Below are 21,322 nucleotides of genomic sequence, written 5' to 3'. Positions count from 1 at the left end.
AAGACACTTAATGGCTAATTTAGGGTCCGTTTTATTCTAAAAACCCAAATTACTTGTAATCGATTTTTATACAGTATTATTAAATTTATTTTACTAGCTGTACCCGTACACTTCGCTGGGCATTTAAAATTAACATTATTATTTCTCACCCCCACAAAGATTCTCATCATTAACGCCACCGCAACTGGTGTAGGGAGTCCATCACTCATATAAATATTATCTTATCCATTAAGTACATGTATTTTCTACATGGGTACCAAGTTTCAAGTCAATCGGATGCATGGTTCAGTAGTTATAACGGAACATCAGTAGCAAAAATGATAAGCTTCGATCATCAAAAATGAAGATGCATTATTATATTTTTACCCGGTTACGTGATCGTATCTTGAGCGTCACAACGTAAATGCCTCCGTTCATCTTACGATATTAGGTAGTGGTAGAGATATAATTGTAAATCGTGTGAGAATCCAAAGTCCACACTTTAATTTCAGTGTAAAATATTTTGAGACCTCATACATAAAGTAGCAGTAAACATTTCCAGTAACTTTGTATTCTTAATAAAATCTATTTGTTTCGGTGAAAAAATGATAAGCTTCGATCATCAAAAATGAAGATGCAATATTATATTTTCTAATTTCCGGCACAGTTCCATTTTAAATAATATACAATCTATTTTGTTTTCGTAACACAACAGCACGCGACGTTTTAATAAATACGAAACAATATAATCAGCAATGAGCCAATAAAATATCAAAGAATTGCTCTTAAAGCTCCACATGAGATGTCACTTAAGCCAATTTAAAGCTATCTCTTCGATATTTATATTTTCTTTTTACATACACCATACATGTCATATACTATGATTAATTTGGAGGTCTGCTCATAAAGTTTGTTTTGACGTCTTATTGTAATATCTAAGTATACGACTGAGTTTTAATTTAAGACTAAGTATATTATGTTACTACAATACAACTGAGTATTTAATCTTACATCTCAAGATTGGAAGCAGCGGTTACGCTACGTTCATCGTTACGATAAGATGCATGGATTAAAACAAAGCTAGTGTTTTCAAGGTCTGTAGTGAACTCCCATTAACGGTGTTTTCATACCTTTTTATTTACTATACTTAACTTTTTTATTGCTCCGATTTAGTTGAGCTCACGGCCCACCTGGAGTTAAGTGGTTACCGGAGCCCATAGACATCTACAACGTAAGCTCCGTCACCCACAGACATAAGTTCTAAGTCACAGTTTTTAAAGTACAACGGCTACCCCACCCTTCAAACCGAAACGCATTACTGTTTCACGGCAGTAATAGGCAGGGTGGTGGTACATACCCGTGCGGACTCACAAAACGTAAAATTATAATTTTGCGGGTTTGATTTTTATTACACGATGTTATTCCTTCGCCGTGGAAGTCAATCGTGAACATTTGTTAAGTACGTATTTCATTGGAATTATTGGTACCTGCCGGCGGGATTCGAACACCGATGCATCGCTACATATGAATGCACCGGGCGTCTTATCCTTTAGTTCCCGTCGACTTCTAACTTTTATATTATATCATTATACATAGATAGCTTTTATATAATTAAAACTACTTTTATGGATTAATCGAAATCTCGGCAATATGAATCATAATGACATTAAAAACGCAAAATTAAATAGTAATAGTAGTGTTGAATCTACGACTTGCAAAAACTGAAGAAAATACTTTTATTTATTGCATAGTTGATCGAGCTCATGGCTCATTACTCACAGTTTCATAAGCTGAAAAGCCTGGGGTTAGTGATGTCTAAAAATGGCAGTAACCACATACCGGAAACAATGCGGCGAGCTGAAACTTCGTCTGCTTTTGATGGCAGTAGAAATATTATAATAGAGCGAAAAACAAAAGAAATCGGAATAGGATTGTTTTCTAGATATTTTATATATTTACATTTTTAAAGAGTTTCCCACCTTGGAATAATGCCAGATATTGATCTGGGCACATTTATATGGCCTTCACATGGGAAAAATTTAAAGGAAATTCAACACTATTAGAGCTGAAAATGTAGCTTAATCCAACCATATTCGGTTTTAGTAATAACATAATTGTATTAAATTCGAAGCATTTGTCAACAAGGCCCTAAGATTGCAAAAATATGCTAATATCAATCAATATTAACGGTATGAATAACGGTATGATTTGATAGTCATCGTGGTTAAAAGCGATAGGACGCCGAGTGCATTTGTATCAACTGATGCAACTCTGCCAGTATTTAAATATTGCAGGTATATATCAATTTTCCAATGGAACACGTACTTAGTACATGATCAAGACCGATTTTCGCGGTTAAAAAATAGCAGTTCAATCAAAATTCCTAATTTGCGTGATAGGTACCAGGTGGTAAGGCATCTTGTGAGCCCAACGGGTATATACCCTGCCTTTTTCTGTCGTGTATAAATGCATACCAGTTTGACGGATATGGCGTAGAATACGACCGCAAAGTTATCGGTGTCCGGAACTGGAAAGAGAAAGCCCTGAACAGACCAGTCTGGAGAGACATACTGGACCAGGCTAAGGCCCACCCTGGGCTGTAAGGTCTAAGATGGTGATGATGAGTTTGACGGATGGGACAATACAATACTATACTACTGAATTTTATATCTCATGATTAAATGTGGCTGGTGACATTCATAGTGTGCTGTATATGAGCCCCAGTAACTATTTAACACCAAGAGAGACCTGAGCTATAAAGCCCTAAACACGTCATAACGGATCCTCTCGATCCATTAACGGTGCTTTTAGGTGCCACAAACACCGGTCACCGTCCTCGCCGGACCCACAGTTTAATTTCTTCAAATTAAGAAATAGCTTACAGAGGACTTTAAAACAAAATTCGCCGATAAATAGCGTCTGGGCAGATGATGTTATGATTGATTGTGACCGCTTACGACTAGGTGAATGTACGCAAGATTTTCTTCCATACCAAAAACCAGGGTTGTAAACCAACGTGCGACTTCTGAAAAAACAACAAAAAAACATCTACGCTCTCACTTGATCCAGATCTGATATTCACTAATGGTGACGCACGGTGTCGCAGGCACTTGACACTCATTAGGCGTCGGTTAGGGCGGCCGGGATGCGTAAACAATGACGTTTTACCGCGTATTCACTAAAATGAAATGTTTATTTCCCACGAACAAAAAGCAGAGTACTTACACAGTAAATAAGAGAGAGTCTAGCAATTTTTTTATTTTATTTGAAGACTGTATTTGTATACAAATTTTTAGAAACACATTCGAAGACCGAGTTGATGTTTAACTTAAAGTAAAGTAAAAACCAGTTGAGCGAAATAGAAAGATAAAATACAATAAATAAAAATATAATTATAATAGAATAATGGATCTATTTGTTCTCCGATACAATATGAAACCTTAAACCTTAAAGGATTCATATTGTATTTTTTTGATCAAACTTATCGTTAAGCATTCAATTCATGTTTCAAAAACTACACATATGTTTATTCTAATTGAAACGTTAAGTTTATTTTACGTTCGAGCTTTGAATAAGTGCATTTACCTTTATTTTTTACCTCTACTCACAATAATAATATAAAGTCTTCTAACATTACTAGACGAATCACCCACACAACCAATTCAGAAAATATTTTTGTTTAAGAGAAGTTGTCCTAATATATAAAATCATCGAGTTTTAGACATATAAGTGACAAGATTAAATAGAAGTAATTTACGTTAAATGTTCCAACTGATTGGTTATGATTTCTTACCCTCACTCTGTTAGCGCGCGATTTGATAATGACGGAAAAAATAAACAGTGTCATATCGCGTTAACATAATGCTACGCCCGGGACACCAGTGCTACGAGGCCCCTACTGTGTTGTGCTGTGCGGATAGTGTGTGCCCAAGTGTGAGAGTGTTTCATCTGGAGTTGCTGTTTCGGAGTGGAAACGCCCCGAACAGTGAGACGAAGGACCCGGGAACAGGTAAGTGGATCGACACTTCTTTCCTTAAACGATTAGTTTAATACGGGTAGGTGTCGACCAGCCTGTGTAAGCTGCGTTACCGTTTTATTTGAATATAAAACCGGCGAACGTTAGCGCCACCGAGTCTGGCCCTCCTGTGTAATTCCCAGTCCTCTCCTACCCTTCGGGGCTAGGCGGGGCGGTCGCTAAACCCGATAAGCTGGTCCAATGGACTACCAAGTAGTCCAGGGTTATTGACGTTGGAACCCCCTACCGATAGTTAGTTTAAGTTAGTCGTAGCGTTAGTGTCCTTTTGGTTTATTTTATCTTGATTATGTAGTAAATTTAAATTTAAATTCTAACAATACAATAGTAATTAATTCATTTTATTTCATATTAAATTTCAACCTACCCGTTATTAATTAAAACTAGTGGCGCTGCTGTAGTTTTTTTTTATATATATTAAATTTTTTTCATTTCTACCCACTTTAAGTGTTATAATTTATTTTACCAAATATTACAATCATCGTAATTCTGTTATTCTGGCCTTCCGGCCGACTATCATAAGTGGTCACCCATTTATGTTACATTAATTGAGTTAACTTTTATTCTTTTTCATTCCTTCAGTTGTGTTAGCGATAGTAGGGTCTGGAGGGGTGTTCCCGTCACATTTGTTTATTTGTCTTCTTTATTAATTCATTAGTTAGTTTAAAATTCTTGATAACTGTTATTCTTATTTTATTTCCATTCTATTTTATAGTATTAGTTAATAATAGGTTGGAGTTCATGATTCCCTTACCAGTAATTGTCTTACTGGTTAAGGGACTCAAGTATAACGGGTAAGTACCTTACATAAATTCTTTAATTAATTATAGGGAATTATAGTTTAATTTTTATTAATTTTTATTAGTTATATACAGTTAATAGTAGAATCCGGAGTAAGAACCTACCGGCTCTGCTGTCGCTGACGGGATTTCAGCTGAAGCTGAATTGGTTATTGATCCCTGTAGTTGTAGTTTATTGTTATTTTGATTTAATTCTTCTATTTTACATTTATTACGTTAGTAAATTTCTTTTAGTACTGACTTTGACTAATTAGTTTTCTTTTTATTATTATATAGTTCCGTAATAGTCAAGTAGTAAGTAGTGACTGCAATTGCTGGTCGGCCGGGGAACCAGTGAATCAGTGAACTAGTAGGGTAGTAACATTTAGTTAACCGTTGAGACGGGGTACCAATGACCTCATAGCCATAAAAGATCAGCAAGATCATGTCGAGGGGGAACTCACCTCCAAATACCAGCACACCCGGCCCGTCTCATAGGGGACGTCAGGCGATGCCCGAATTACGTACCAGACCGATACCTGCAATCCGTATGGCCCCGATGGGTCCTCGGTTGGACAATTCGTCCGGGTCTTCGGCTGCGGCCGAGGGGGCCCCGAGGATCGGTCCGGTGGAAAGTATCTTTCCTCCGTCGACCGATCCCTCTGGGGCCTCTCGGCCGCGGAAGAAGGCCAGGTCCGAGTCTGACCGAGGCTCATCGGGTGACCAAGACAAGCGCCCGCGAATAGGCCCTTCCTCCAGGTCGGAGGGAGAAGAGAGCGCGACCACATCCACAGACCACTCCTCTACCGAGTCTGTAACTCAGGCCAGGTCCGAGTCTGACCGAGGCTCATCGGGTGACCAAGACAAGCGCCCGCGAATAGGCCCTTCCTCCAGGTCGGAGGGAGAAGAGAGCGCGACCACATCCACAGACCACTCCTCTACCGAGTCTGTAACTCCTTCCTCATCAAGATCTGCTTCCCCCTCTGGGAGTCCAATCCCAGATCAACCCGTACCCAAGCCTAAGGCTCCCGCCAGGACAGGGACTGCTCCTAGGCAATTAAGAACCCCTCCTCATTCTCCTTCCCCAATCTTGTCCCCAATCCCGGTGGACTCTACCCGAGGTGCCCCCGCCCTAAGCGGCACGGCGGGTAATCTGGACTCTACCAGGTATATGGACCTAGAGTCCACCAGACCACATCACGCCCCTAAGCCTAACCCCATTCCCTCTACCTCCTATGCTGCCATGGCAGCTAGGCCGAGTATTCCTTCCACCCAGAGGACATCCCAATCCTCTCATGTCCCTCTCCCGAGGCCGAAGGGTCGTGCCCAAGAGGAGCTGCGCCGACATCCGCCAATAATGGTGGAGGCCCTCCCTAATTGGTCCCGCCACATGGCGGCCATTAGGGAGCGCCTCGGTCGCGCCCCCTCGGTGCGACCCTTCGGCGCCGGCTTTAGATTCCTGCCGACGTCGGTAGAGGAATACAGGGCGGTCCAGGCCTACCTGTCGGAGGCCTCTGCCAGGGATGGTACCATAAAATGGTACTGCTATGCCCTGACAGGGGAGATTCCGACTAAGGTGGCTGTCCGGGGCCTCCCTGCCGATACTGACGTGGCAGAAGTAACCGATGCCCTGAAGGAGCTGGGGTTTCCGGCTCGTCACGCCAGGTGCATCAGGTCCCAGAGAGGGCGCCCGGGCTGCGTGTTTCACGTAGCCTTGGACCACCTCTCGAAGGACGACCTCGCCCGCCTGTACGCAGTCAATGAACTGCTGTACTTGCCGGGGGTGACGATTGAGGGATGGCGACCAACCCGCGGGCCTGCGCAGTGTCATCGCTGCCAGGCCTTCGGGCACGCCTCCAATAATTGTCACCGAGCGGTCCGCTGCGTTTGATGTGGCGGGGAGCATGTCGTAGCGGACTGCCCGAGGCCGAGGGACGGCCCATTCTCCTGCGCCAATTGCGGGAAAGATCACGCTGCCGTCGACAGGCGGTGCGCGGTCTACCGCAAGAGGGCCAGGATGATGGGAGTAACCGTCCCTCCTCCTGCGCCGTTGGTGCCTCGATCCGGGAACACAGCTCTTCCTTCTGTAGCTCCTATTCCGAAGGGGAAGGGGAAAGGGAAAGGGAAATCTTCCCAACCCCAACCCCCTCCCCAGTCCTTATCCATCCCCCCTGCCGTGTCAGTGGAGGCCAATCCATCAGCGGCAACGCTGATGGCTGAAGCCAACGCTCCGCGGCGGGGTATGCCCATTCCTACCCCTCGTGGTCTAAACGCTGCAAGCAGACCGCCCCTCTCACAACGCAGCGCTCCAGCCCGTGCTGGAGTACAAACCCTCCAATTACCAGGTCCTAAAACAAAAAAAAACAGGCTTAAAAAACAAAAAAAAAAACTAAAGAAGAGAGCGCAACGGGACGCAGTAGCGAACGCTCGTACTGCATCGGCTCCTCCGTCAACAAATGTAATAATGGAGGTTGATATAAACCCCCCCATCGAACCTTCGCAACCGGCTTCAATACCGGAAACGACCCCACTGCCTCAGGCCCAACCAGCCATCTCGGGCACATCTCAGCCCCCCCTCCCCCCCCCGCCCTCAGCGCGAGCGCCGCAGCGGTCGACAGGCCTCCCAGCCTGCCGGCTTTGCTGCATGGCTGCTGGCGCTCTGGGAGAACTTGGCCGAGGTGATCTCCGGAGTGATCCGTGAGATCGCCTCGGGCGCCAGCCCTATCGGGGCTATCCTGTCGGGGTTCTACCGAATGATTGCGCAGTTCAATGGCTAGCCAGGAGCTGCGCATCATTTATTGGAACCCCGACGGGATAAGATCCCGGAAAAACGAGCTATTGGTCCTCGCCCGGGAGTACAACCCTGAGGTTTTACTGCTGGGGGAGACCATGTTAAGTCCTCAGGTTGAGTTCAGGATTCCCAACTATTTCATGTACCGACGTGACGAGCGGCCTGCCGGGCGGCCGTTCAGGGGCACTGCGGCCCTCGTCAGGCGGGACGTGGTGCATGATCGGTTGGATTTGCTGTCCTTCTCATCGACACGATCGGTCGGTGTGAGGGTACACACCTCGGGGGGGGATATGCGGATTTATGCCGCGTATAGACCCCCGGGGCCTGAGTTTCACCCTGAGGATATAAGACGGGCCCTGAATTACGACAGCCGCCCAGCTCTGCTGGTCGGGGACCTCAACGCGAAGCACGTCGCGTGGGGCTCCCGACTTAACACAGCAGTGGGCAGGCGGCTGTTAGAAGATGCCGATAGGGGCGACTACTCTGTGGTCGGCCCTGATGAACCCACGCACGTCCCTACCGCCGCGCGATACCAGCCCGATGTGCTGGACGTGTGTGTTCATAAGGGGCTACGGTGCCCCGTAACGATCGAGGCACTGTACGACCTGGGTACTCCCCATCTCCCTATCCTGGTGACACTGGGAATGGGGCTTACCCGGGTTGCGACTTCGCCCCTACGACCGAAGGTCGACTGGGAGCTCTTTAAGAGACGACTAGTCGACCTTCCCGTGATTCAGGACCCCAATACCCCTGATGGGGTCGACGATGCGGCAGTCCGCCTTGTCGACTCCATCAGGGGAGCGATCGACCAGGCGACGACTCTTGTGCCCAGCGGCGGGCCCAGAGGTAGACTCCCGGCCCATCTGAAGGCGATAATTCGCCGGAAGAGGGGCCTGAGGAGGCTCTGGGCGACAACTCGTTGTCCCAGGATCAAGCGCGAGCTTAATGAGTTGGAAGCGGAGTTGGCGGCGAAGATTAGCTCCTTCCGGGGCTACGCGTAGGAGGAACGGATTGAGGAGGCCCGTGAGGACCCCTCTTCTGTGTCCCTCCACCGACTTTGCCGCCAGCTCTCAAATCGGCCTGCCCCGACTTGTCCACTCGTGGACGAGAGGGGCAACCGATGTTTCTCGGCTCAGGCCCGCGCCGATGTCCTGGCCGCAATGCTGGAGCGGCAGTTCGTTCCGAATGACTCTGCACCCTCAGAGGCCGCATTCCACCAATCGGTGGAAGAGAGCGTAGCGAACCTACTCTCCTCCCCGGTGCCTCCGTTGGGAGATGATGCTTTCATCACTCCCGGTGAATTGCGCCTCTCCATCAAGCGGATGAAGAGGCGCAAGGCGCCGGGTGAGGACGGTATTCCCTCCCTCGCATTCTTCCACTTCCCTGAAACGGTCGTGGCATATATGACACGGCTGTTCAATTCCATTCTGTCCACAGGACACTTCCCGGGAATTTGGAAATTGGGCAAGGTTATCGCCTTGCCCAAACCCGGCAAGGATAGGAGAAATCCCTCCAGTTACCGTCCGATCACCTTGCTGTCGCATGTGGGCAAGTTGTTCGAGAGGCTGCTGCTGAGAAGGGTGTCGCCGCACATCCTTCCCAGACCCGAGCAGTTCGGGTTTCGCAGCGGTCACTCGACAACGCTGCAATTGGTCCGCGTCATGCATCACTTGGCGGATCGGTCCAACGCGCGCCAGTACACGGCCGCAGTCTTTCTCGATATCGAGAAAGCCTTCGACCGTGTCTGGCATGCGGGACTGATCCACAAGCTGGTGCAGAACACGGACCTCCAGCACGCCTACGTGCGACTGCTGGGGTCGTACCTGGAGGGAAGATCCTTCTTTGTCGCGGTCGAGGGCGCCAAGTCGTCGGTGCGCCCAGTCACGGCCGGAGTTCCTCAGGGAAGCGTCCTGGCTCCATTCCTCTACGCTCTCTACACCAACGACATTCCCACGCTCGAGGGTAACCTCCAAGCGTGGGTAGTAGACGTGAAGTTGGCGCTGTTTGCCGACGACAGCGCCTACTTCTCGTCATCCAACGTCCCCTCTGCGGCCATTCTGAGGATGCAGAGGCTTTTGGACTTACTGCCCCAGGGGCTGGACCGATGGAGGGTCGCGGTCAACGTGGGGAAGACTGCGGCTACCCTCTTCGGTCCGGTCCGCACAACAGTCGTCCCGGGACAGCTCAGTCTCCGTGGCGCTAATGTCGAGTTTAGATCCAGCGTCCGGTACTTGGGGGTCGATATCGACCGGAGTTTGAGGATGACCGCCCACGCCAATAAGGCGTTGGCGGCCGCTCGCTGTGCTAGATTCCTCCTCCGGCCGGTGTTGGCCTCCAGGTTGCCGGTCAGGACTAAGCTCGGCATTTATAAGACGTATGTCCGTTCCCGTATCACGTACGCAGCTGAGGCCTGGTATCACCTCATCCCGCAGGGTATGCGGGCGAGGTTACAGGTCCAGCAAAATCTGGCTCTTCGCACGATAGTCGGAGCAGGGCGTTACGTCAGAAATGACGTAATCGCCCGGGATCTGGATGTGGAGTCGCTCGAGGAGTTCATCCGGAGGCTAGCTCGTAATCTTTACGAGCGAGCTGACGGTGGACCCCACGAGCACCTCCACAATATAGCTCCCTTGCACGCCAGACCACCTGATGGTCGGGCGCTACCAAGGGAGCTACTGGAACCCCCGGCTATGGTAAGATAGTCGGCTTAATCGGAGTGATATGGGAGTGCTCATAATGAGTGCCCCCATGGGACTGAGCTGTCCACACTCGTCATGTCCCCCCACATCGTTGGGGTGCCCCCTTATGGGGACCCATTTCCCACCCCCGTTGGGTGGACCACTCCCCCGTCTGGAGAGTGTTTAACATCGGTCCCTCCCCGCGATGGTCTTCCCCTTTTGGGGAGCCCAGAACGGGTGAGCGCCAAACTAGTGCCGCGGCTCCTCCTCTGGTTTGTAGAGGTGGGGCCGCGGCATGGGGCCGGTGGCGGGCCCCAAGGTTGCTGACTGTTGTCCCTGTATGTATATAGTAGGTTAGTTAGGTTTAGGTTAGTTGTAGTTAGTTGTAGTTAGATAGTAAGAAAAAAAAAAAAATAGCATTAGGAAGCAGAGGACAGCAGCCGGCGCCGGGGTGCGTCGTCCGCGGGCACCACTCCTCCTGCATCATCAAGCCCGTCGTATTAAATATATGTATGTATTTTTGTCGATGTGAGTGTGCCGAGGCACGCTGCGAACAGCCCCCCCCCCAATCCAGTCTTGCATCCATTTCACCCCTGCCCTATGTGGCAGGGAGCGTCTGTCCGGGTAGTGGGGTTTACCCCGAGGCCCGCTCCGTGCCCCCGTAAGGGAGTACGACGACCCCGAAAAAAAAAAAATTATGCTACGGTTGGTGATGAAAATTTATGGGCATTTTAACATGTGAAATGGTGAGCTATACACGGATAATTATGAATACTGAGCTATTGTGGGATTATTGACAGTATTGATGCAACTGGCGTTTGCTTAAATGTATTTCATTTACATTTATTAGAACTTGAAATTGGTATTCTGGGCGGTATCAATCAAAATGCAGGAATAAAATTCTACTTACAAACTTATTACATGGTGGTTCACCACAAATTACCTTTGTATTTCAATATATAGCAAACAAATAGCGAAGTAGAAGTCGCTTGGGAATAGGCTTTTGATTATTTACTTAGAAAATTTGGTGCATCCTTGCTGACGTCGTGGCCTAAAGGATAAGACGTCCGGTGCATTCGTATGCAGCGATGCACCGGTGCTCGAATCCCGCAGGCGGGTACCAATTTTTCTATTGAAACAAATACTCAACAAATGTTCACGATTGACTTCCACGGTGAAGGAATAACATCGTGTAATAAAAATCAAACCCGCAAAATTATAATTTGCGTAAACACTGGTGGTAGGACCTCTTGGGAGTCCGTACGGGTAGGTACCACCGCCCTGCCTATTTCAGCCGTGAAGCAGTAATGCGTTTCGGTCTGAAGAGTAGGGCAGCCGTTGTAACTATACTGAGATCTTAGAACTTACACCTCAAGGTGGGTGGCGCATTTACGTTGTAGATGTCTATGGGCTCCAGTAACCGCATAACACCAGGTGGGCTGTGAGCTCGTCCATCCATCTAAGCAATAAAAATAAAAAAGACATATTCAGATTACTTGATACGAATATACCTCGGCGTTTTTCCCCTTAAGCCATGACAATTCTATTTGTTAGTCTACGGCGGTATAGTTCTGGTTCTAAGTCAATTTCTTTATAAAATGTTTTATCTTGTCCCATATTTGTCGTTTTATTTCTGGTTTTCATAAATAATAAAGGAAGAAAGTTCTAGTGCCAAACAGTTCAATATAGAACATACACATGCACCATGCTTGACATGTATTTTAATATTTTACTAAGGATCATGGGCTGTGTTCTCGCATCGGACAAAGACTCGTCTGATGAAAAAGTTTGTTTGCTTTTTGTTTGGATGTTTAATTTATTATGTTATATGTATAAACTAATATAGTAAAGTAGGATAATATAAATGTAGAATATACAAGTGTGTGTCTCTGGTTCCGATAATACAGAGAATATTAGTTTAGGGCTAAAAAACCGTGTGTGACTTATCCCCTGTTATTATTATATTATTAATACAGTCAATATAGACAGCTTCATAGAGTCTTAATGCTAAACATAAGTTATCAGTTAGACAACATACAGAGTATTTGCCAAGTGTAGTTATGTAGAGAAATGTTATAGAGTTGGCCGGTCGCCACGGTGTTACAGTCTTGGCTAATGCGGTCTTGTTGAATACGCTGTCCCGGCTTAGTGTGAAGAAACTTTATTAGTGACAGATGGTGCGAAGCTAATGTAGAATGTTACCTTGAATTAAACTCAAGTACTGCTTGTCTCAGTTATATGCTGAAATGAAGAAAGTAATTTATCTACCTAGACGTCATTAAAATGCCAATAGGTGTGAGATGAAAAATTAGTGCTTGCGGAATTCAAGTCTCGGCATAGCCGCATCGCTCGATTCGAAAAGCAGGGCTTCTGATGCTTTAGGCTCTGGGTACATTGAATAATTTTATGTTATGGCTTTAATGATTGCAGTGCAAGTAAAAACGTGCACATGGTGTTTGTTGATTAGATTAGATACAAGAGAGAGAGATGTGAGTGTTGAGATGACGGCTCATAGAAGAGATGGAAGAGAGAAAATTGCTGTGCCGACCCCACCTAGTGGAATAAGGTGGAGAAAAAGAAAAAGAAGAATGATTAATCTAAAAATCTTTAAAGAATATTGTAATCGTAATTTTATTACAAATATGCCTCGAAAGTTGGATTGAAAGAACAGGTTTTCTGGTTCTCAGCGTTCTGAAAATCCCAAACAGTATATTAAACTTTAGAAATACTTAATTACTCTTTTCTTTTTCTCCACCTTATCCCACTAGGTGGGATTGGCACAGCAAATTCCATTCTCTTCTATCAGCCGTAATTTCAACACTCACCCCCCTCCTCTCGATCATATCGTCATTCACACACTCCTTCCATGTCTTCTTCGGTCAACCTCTTCCTCCTCTACCTTGCACTACTATTTCCATACATCTCCTACATCTCCAAATCAAATCCTTAATTACTGTAACATCAATTTATATGGATGTTCTACACAATATAGCTACTAATATAAGTTCAAAGACATAAATCGGATGAAGGGGCTCATTCATAACTTTTAATTAGGCAACTTTGACATTCGAGCTCATCAAAAACAGCCCGGTTTTGTTAACTTTGTTCTGTTTTTAATACGAATTCAGAAATAGATTGAATTTTTGAAATATGTAAAAAAAAAAAACATTTCCGGATTATTTTTTTGCTTGGTAATCCCAATCCTCCATGATAAATATGATGTGATTTAAATCTGCAAATTTGAGAGCAGTTGAGGAAGGAAAAAGAAACGTTTCACATTTTCGTACTTAATTTGTTGTTTTGAAATTGGCGAATCTTGTTACGATACTGTGATTGCCGATAAATACAAGAAAATATACACTTCTTTGTTCAAAAAACTTTAAAGTTACTTATCGCACTTTCGTAGTACATACATACATAATAAAACTTCCCTTCAAAACAAGCGATATAGCAATAGCTCTACCATACGGTGTTTCAGGATTATCCATTCTTTCTTGGACACCCTGTATAAAGGATATTATAAATAAATTTATACACACATAGGTAGTCAATACCAATCTATTTAGAATTTATTAATTATCTTTAATTTTAACTATAAATATTATATTTTGTTGTCAAGCATGATAAATGAGTATTACAATTTACTGCATTCAATATTCCGTAAGTCCACAATGGTCGTGTGAAAAATTTGGTGGTCAACAACCGCTATCGATCAAACTCACTTGCCAGATAGCAAATTGTCACGTGCATTCTTGATAGACCGTAAAGCATGCGCTTCGGGTATTTCATATACCTATATAATATATTAAGATGCATAATTAAAAAAAACAGTAATAGCACCGTAGTCGAAATTCGAATATAAGCACGGACACCCCATTTACATTTTTTTCATATTCAAATATTCACTGATAAAACTGGGAAACGAGCAATTATTTTCAAACTTTTATTTATCAGTGATACTAAATCTTGTCGAGTGCTAAACAAAATAAAAACAGATTGAAAAACACATAAGTGAATTGTACTAAATCATATTGTCTATGTCTGATGACTCATTGATTTGAATTTCGGATCGCGATTTTATTGCTATCAATACTACTACTATATACCCGGGTTAATTCTCGGGAACACAAAAATCTTATAACTAAATACACATTATAATCGTATAGACGCTAAAACAATGTGAATGACACGCCTGACATGAGGCAACGGAAAACTTACTAATATTGTAGTTCGAAGTCTATTTCCTTTCCTTATAATATCCGCAGGAGCAAGGTTTCCTTCTCACGAAACTAGATTCGACTTTCCGTAGAATATAGGTAAAGGAAATTTATAAATAATAGCTCTGTTGTATAGTATTAACAGATCTTTGTTTTCCTTTTTATCATATACATATAAATATTACGTAATTTATATTCAGGAACTTGTATGTCGAAAAATGCTTACTACCACTCACCACGTTCAAAATTTGTATTGAAAACAGAACATTACAAATTATAAGTTCAAAATCAAGAAAAGCTTTTATATCAATTTATAACATTTTGATTAGGTTAATTTATAATATTATATCACTTACATTTAGATGAGGAAATACACTTTTTTTTTCAAAACAAGCCATGGTTAAGTCAGAGTAGTTAATTACAATTAATGAGATGGGTATCTCTTCATTATATTAATCTAAAATTATTGATACATGAAAATTCAGCTAAGGATTCCGAGGAAAAATAGCCCCTAAATGCTATAAAAGTTATATGAAGTAATTATTTTCAATAACTACTGTCCTAAGCTAATTATTCTTTGCCTGATACAATTTCGTTTTTATAATAAACAATATTGTACAGTTAATTCGAAATGTGCTCAAGTATTGATATAAGTTCTAAGGTCTCAGTATAGTTACAGCGCTTGCCCCACCCTTCAAACCGAAACGCATTACTGGCTCACGGGAGAAATAGGGGTGGTGGTACCCACCCGTGCGGACTCACAAGAGGTCCTACCACCAAGTAAGATAGCACTAATATTTTATATGTTTTTTATTCTGTTATCCGAAATTTAATTCTATTATAGCAGTATTAGGTGATAGTAAAATAGTCTTTTCATTTGAGATTATTCCTCTATCCCCATTTTACGCAAGCATGAAATTTTAATACAAAACTTTATGATGATACGTAGAACATAATTTTCTATCCAATCCTGTGCTTACATGAAATGCAACGAGCAAAGCCGCATTAAGCCCAGTAAAATCAAGTTATAAACAAGTTTTACGGTTTGAGTTTCATTTTATCACTATTATTGAACGTACCCTGAACGTATTTACCGCAGAATGTTCTTAAAATAAACTTATTTCGTAGATTTCCATCTCAATGCATCATTTATTTTAAATAGATTTTGATGAATAACTTAATATTTTTTATTACATAAAATGTCTGTTTTCTCTATCATATTTTAACTTGTCCTTTAAGTTGACCCAGAGGGGTATTTAGATTTTATATTTATTATAAATATATTGGGTGATTTCAACATTGTTAAAGTTGAATAATTACTAAGGGAAAGGAATACGAATGTAACTATTTGAAAGGGAAAATGTAACGGATTTTTTTTTTAATCACCTCTTAGAGCCGCTACCAAAACATCCCTATCATGTATCCCTAGATGTTTATCTTGCTTGCAAATTACTAACTCGTAAGATCCTATAGAATTTGCCTCAGTGTTCACGAGCCACAAACGTAATTATAAGCTGATTTTACGATATAATTTCGCGTCATTTTTTTTTTTTATTGCCTTTGTAGGCAGTCGAGCATACGGCCCACCTGATGGTAAGTGGTCACCGTCGCTCATGGACGTCAGCAATGCCAGGGGCAGAGCCAAGCCGCTGCCTACCATAAAGTATTCTCCGCAAGCCTCGTTTGAAGAAGGACATGTCATAGCGCTCGGAAAACACCGTGGAAGGGAGTTCATTCCAAAGCCGGATGGTACGTGGCAAAAAAGATCTTTGGAAACGCACTGTCGATGAACGCAGCGGTTCCAGATAATATGGATGAACCCTGCTCCGATGGCGGGAGGTGCGATGATAAAAAGGAGATGAGGGGATCATCTCGAATAATTCCTCAGAGCATTCCCCATGGACCATGCGGTATAAAACACAGTGAGAACCGAAGTCCCTCCGTAGACCCAGAGGTTCCAAACGATCCGCGAGAGCAGGACTATCGACCATCCGAACAGCCCGTTTCTGTATGGAGTCAAATGGAAGTAGCTGGTATTTGGGAGCCCCGGCCCAGAGGTGAGAGCAGTACTCCACGCGAGGTCGGACCTGCGCTTTATAAAGCGCAAGTCTCTGTCCAGGCGCGAAATACCGCTTCGCTCTGTTGAGGACTCCCAACATTTTAGAGGCCAATTTGGCTTTACCTTCCAAATGACTCCGAAACTGGACATCGCTCGAAATATCGACCCCCAGAATCCCGATACTCGAGGAAAGCTGCAAGGATACTCCTTGAAATTCCGGCGCCATGACAAAAGGGTCCTTCTTCGCAGTGAACGCGCAAACCTGTGTCTTCAATGGGTTGAACTGAACTCAATTCAGTTCACCCCACTTGGAGACCCGCCCCAGAGAGTTCTCCACTTCAGACACAAGTTTTAATCGCCTCTCGTGTACAACGCTTCGAGAGAGACTCTGATGGCCCATATATCGCGCATCCCCCGTGCTATCATCCGCATAGCAATGCATGCCATCAATAGATAGCATGTCATTGATATGCAGTATGAAAAGCGTGGGGGAGAGCACCGAACCTTGTGGAACACCAGCGTTGATGGTCATGGTATCGGAGCAGCAGCCGTCGATGACAACTGTGATGGTCCGTCCATCCAAAAAGCTAGCGATCCACTTGCAGAGTCCCTCAGGGATCCCGTAAGCTGGAAGCTTCGATAGAAGTGCCCTATGCCAGACCCTGTCGAAGGCCTTCGCGATGTCAAGGCTCACAGCGAGAGCCTCGCCCTTGCTTTCCAAGGCTTCAGCCCATTTATGTGTGAGGTATACAAGAAGATCGCCAGCTGAGCGACCATGACGGAAACCGTACTGCCGGTCACTGATCAGCTGGCGATCCTCAAGATACTTAAGAAGTTGGATGTTTATGATTCGCTCCATCACCTTGGAAAGCAAGGAAGTTATCGCGATAGGTCTGTAATTCGAGGGGTCCGACCGGTCACCCTTTTTGGGGATAGGGTGGACATGAGCAGTCTTCCATGAAGACGGAACCCTGTTGGTATTGTACGAGAGGCGATATAGACGCGTTAGCGCGGGTGTCAATTCAGGGGCGCATGTTTTTAGAACCACTGCGGGGATGCAATCCGGCCCACTCGACTTATGGACATCAAGAAGCCGAAGCTCCTGCCTGACCGCACGCTGTGTGATGCGAATCTCAGGCAAGGAGCTGTCACACCGGGAGATGTTGGGCGGCGTGGCTCCCCCGTCATCCAAAGTCGAGTATGAGGCAAAGAGCTTGACCAGAAGGTCAGCCTTCTCCTTCGCACTATGAGCCAGACTGTCATTGGACTTACGCAGTGGTGGAAGACTAGACCTGCAGAAGTTACCTTCTGCAGCCTTAGCCAGCGACCAGAAAGCACGGCTCCCAGAGGGATAGCTATTCAGTCGCTCGCCAATTCTGGCAACGTGCTCCGACTTTATTGCTTTATATTATTACTTGCGTTTATTTTATTCCTTTTTTAAAAATCTCTTATTTCAAAATCTTTAAATTTTTCGCCGTCACGATTATGAGTATACTTGTAGTACCAGTAGACATCACAAATATCAAACAAAGAACACAAAAATCAGTTGAACTATTTCAGCAAAACTATTCGCCTTTATAGCCTATATGATTAGATAATATATGATTAGATCTAAAATAAAACTGGAATATGTCTTGACTCGAAACGTTTATGAGAGCCTTAGTTATAACAAGAAAACATATTTTCCACAATCAATTTCCACTAACAAAAGGTGTGTTGTTCAATGAAAAAGTTTTTAACTATAAAAAGATATGATGTATAAAACTATATTTTTTGCATCGCGTTCCGGCAGTTTGGTCCTGACTTAGCGGGGTATCCCGGAACACCAGCGGGTCTGCGAAGGTGACCTGACGGACTGCTGTACCGTGGAGACTGGCGGTCGACGACCTGTCGACCAGCCAGCCCCCTTGGGGTGACACTGCGAGTCTAGTTATAGTGCTGATCGTGGGAACTACTCTACTCTGAACAGGTTCTAATCTCGAGTGGAAGTCGGATGTTGGGTGAGAGTGCAAGACGAGTCGCTTAGTGGACAGGACCCAAAAAATTAAGTTTTCTCCCAAGTTTTACAGACTGTGAAGTCCCTGCGCCCCTTAAGTCCAGCCGTCTAGACCCCTACACATCGTATCTAAAAAAAAGTATGAAATTTATTTTCTCAACACACCAATTACATAACAGAAAGAATGTTTAAAAAGGTCACAAGTCTACAAAGTAAGTCTTCGTAATAAAACATTTCTAATATAAAGCTACAAGGTTGAGATAAATTTTAGATTAACAAATATTGACAGATTTTTTCCATTACTTATTCATGCGAAATGTCTAGTCTTCGTTATACACCTGTGAACCTGAAATATTAGATATTTATTGGTAGATGCCAAGTACGTTTTTCTGTTACATTTACAGTACTTTAGGCAAGTACTTAATGTTAGATGAAAAATATTGTTGTTGTTCTAGTCCTAGGGTACATAGGGGGGTGGGTGATAGGAGAGATGTGCTCCGCACTAAACGCTTCACTTTCCTCCTTTCCTTTCATGAGTTCTGTCTCATACGAGGTTCGGACGTGGGTTCTTAAGCGACAGGAGGTTTTAATCGGTTCGACTCTGACATGCCCCCAATGGTTTCGGAAGTCCAGCGATTTCCTTTTGACCGTAAAAAGGGTACATAAGGCCCTCACAAGTTGTCTTCACTTCACCCTGTCTTGTACACGCTCCTTAACTTCGCACCAGGTCAGGCCTGCAGTCCTCATCTCGCTCTCCACGTCGCCAGGTGTGTACAGGGTGACCAGGTCTTCTCCTGCCACGCGGTTGTCACTCAAAAGCAATGGATGTTGCGTTGACTCTACTGCTCAGTAGAGGAATTAATTAAAAATAAATGTAATACTTTTTACTGAAACCGAGACAGTTTTGGTAAGTTTTCTTTGCTTATAGGGTAGGACGAGCTCAGAGTCTACCTGGTGATAAATGATTACCGGAGCCCATAAATATCAGCAAAGTAAATGCCGCGACTCACCTAGACATATAATTTCGAAGTCTCAGTATCATAGTAAAACGGCTGCACCGTCCTTCAAGCCGAAACGCTTGCTTCACGGCAGAAATAGGCAGGGTGGTTGAACCTACCAGTGCGGACTCACAGTACGTCCTACCACCAGTAAGTGTCAATGCTGCTTCTTCTGCAGTGCAGCTTAAAATGTAAGGTATCTGCTCTTTTAAGACAATTACTTAAAGTATTTCTGAGGCCCAGTAACACTTTAAAAAACCTTGTGGGATGTGAGCTCTGAATGTGTGAATTTTGAAAGTTTGCTTTTGAATAATACATTAAATTTAGACATTCATTCGCTAATGTTCTTACCTATAAAGATTATTTTAGATGAATAGATGTTATGAATATTTGCTAACTAGAAACGAAGTACGAAGATAAAAATGACCAAGAATTTTAATCTCAACTTTCCTTAAGTAATTAGAAATTTCAAAGTCAACATTCTGTGTAAGCCGATCTCAAGAAGATGTAATTTATAGCTGGAACATAGTAAAATATTACGCTTCTTTCAGTACTTCAGGCTTGCAAGATAGGTTTCGGTTGAAAAAAGAAAAATACATTGTAAAAGAGAGGCCGGTGCTGAAGTTTTCCCTTGAGAGTGCCTTTAGATAAACACTATGAATATACTACTTCTTCTGTATCTAATAAATGTCTAGTGTTGTTCGTGCTGTGTGAAATATTAGGAGCCAATCGGAAAGGACAAAATCGATTTACTACGTTTTAATCAACACTCCTTGTGTTAGCAAATAAATGCTTTTCAAATTGAATATTACAACACTTGAGTCATTTCTATAGCTCTTGATTTAAAACGTAAACATTAGAACACAAACTCACTTTCACTCCCGTTTTTAGGTTTCAACAGATTGATATTTAATTAAAGTAAAATATATTGAGTTTTCTTTCGCACGTTCAATACTAGATAGTATTAGATACTACTAGATACTACTAGATAGTACTAGATAGTACTAGATAGATTTTTCATCCTAAATAATTTGTTTTCGTAAAGCCTTGGAATGGTCGCATTAGACGATAACGGTGCCCGATATAATACTTGTTTGTTTAATTATTCATTAAAGTTCCCTATAAGTTATTTTATTATGTTATTATAATATAAAACTTATATATCTGTTACGCGTATTAAAAAAATATTGGGCACATAATTCATGGATCTTATAGCCCCTCTGATATTAAAGCATGGTCGAAGGCTCAATCGTATTATTTAAAGGCTATTCTACCCTTAAAACAGAAACACATGACATCATTCCGCAAGATATTATATGTGGGCTGGTGATTGATACCTAGTCGTGAAGACTACGCCTTAACACTGGTACAACGAAGATCGCAGTACAACGATACAATACTCAGAGAATGCTGCTGCTCATTCTCCGGCAAAGCCTTTGGTCGCCTTTATGACACCCACGGGAAGAGATGGGATGACACCAATCTAAGATGACATGATATGAAAAAGCTATTTTAATTATTTTTTGTATAAACACTTTTGTAGAATAATTTAAATATGGTAAAGATTATCTGATATTTTTCGTGATCCACAAAAAGACAATAATTTCGGACTCAGCTTATATTGTAAATATTACAGTCAAAAAAGGTACCGTAGATAGCACTCTTTGTTTTTCAAAATTAGGATCGTTGGCGGACTGCTTCGTATAAATATTATTTAGACGAAACTCCTTGAACATTCAAATCAGTAATCCCGTAATGGGCCGTGTAGAGCGATTCATTCAATGAGGCTATA

Source organism: Bombyx mandarina, chromosome 23, assembly GCF_030267445.1.
Source record: "Bombyx mandarina strain Sakado chromosome 23, ASM3026744v2".
Lineage (NCBI taxonomy): Eukaryota > Metazoa > Arthropoda > Insecta > Lepidoptera > Bombycidae > Bombyx > Bombyx mandarina.
The sequence above is the reverse complement of the archived record's forward strand: the minus strand, read 5'-3'. Positions refer to the sequence as shown.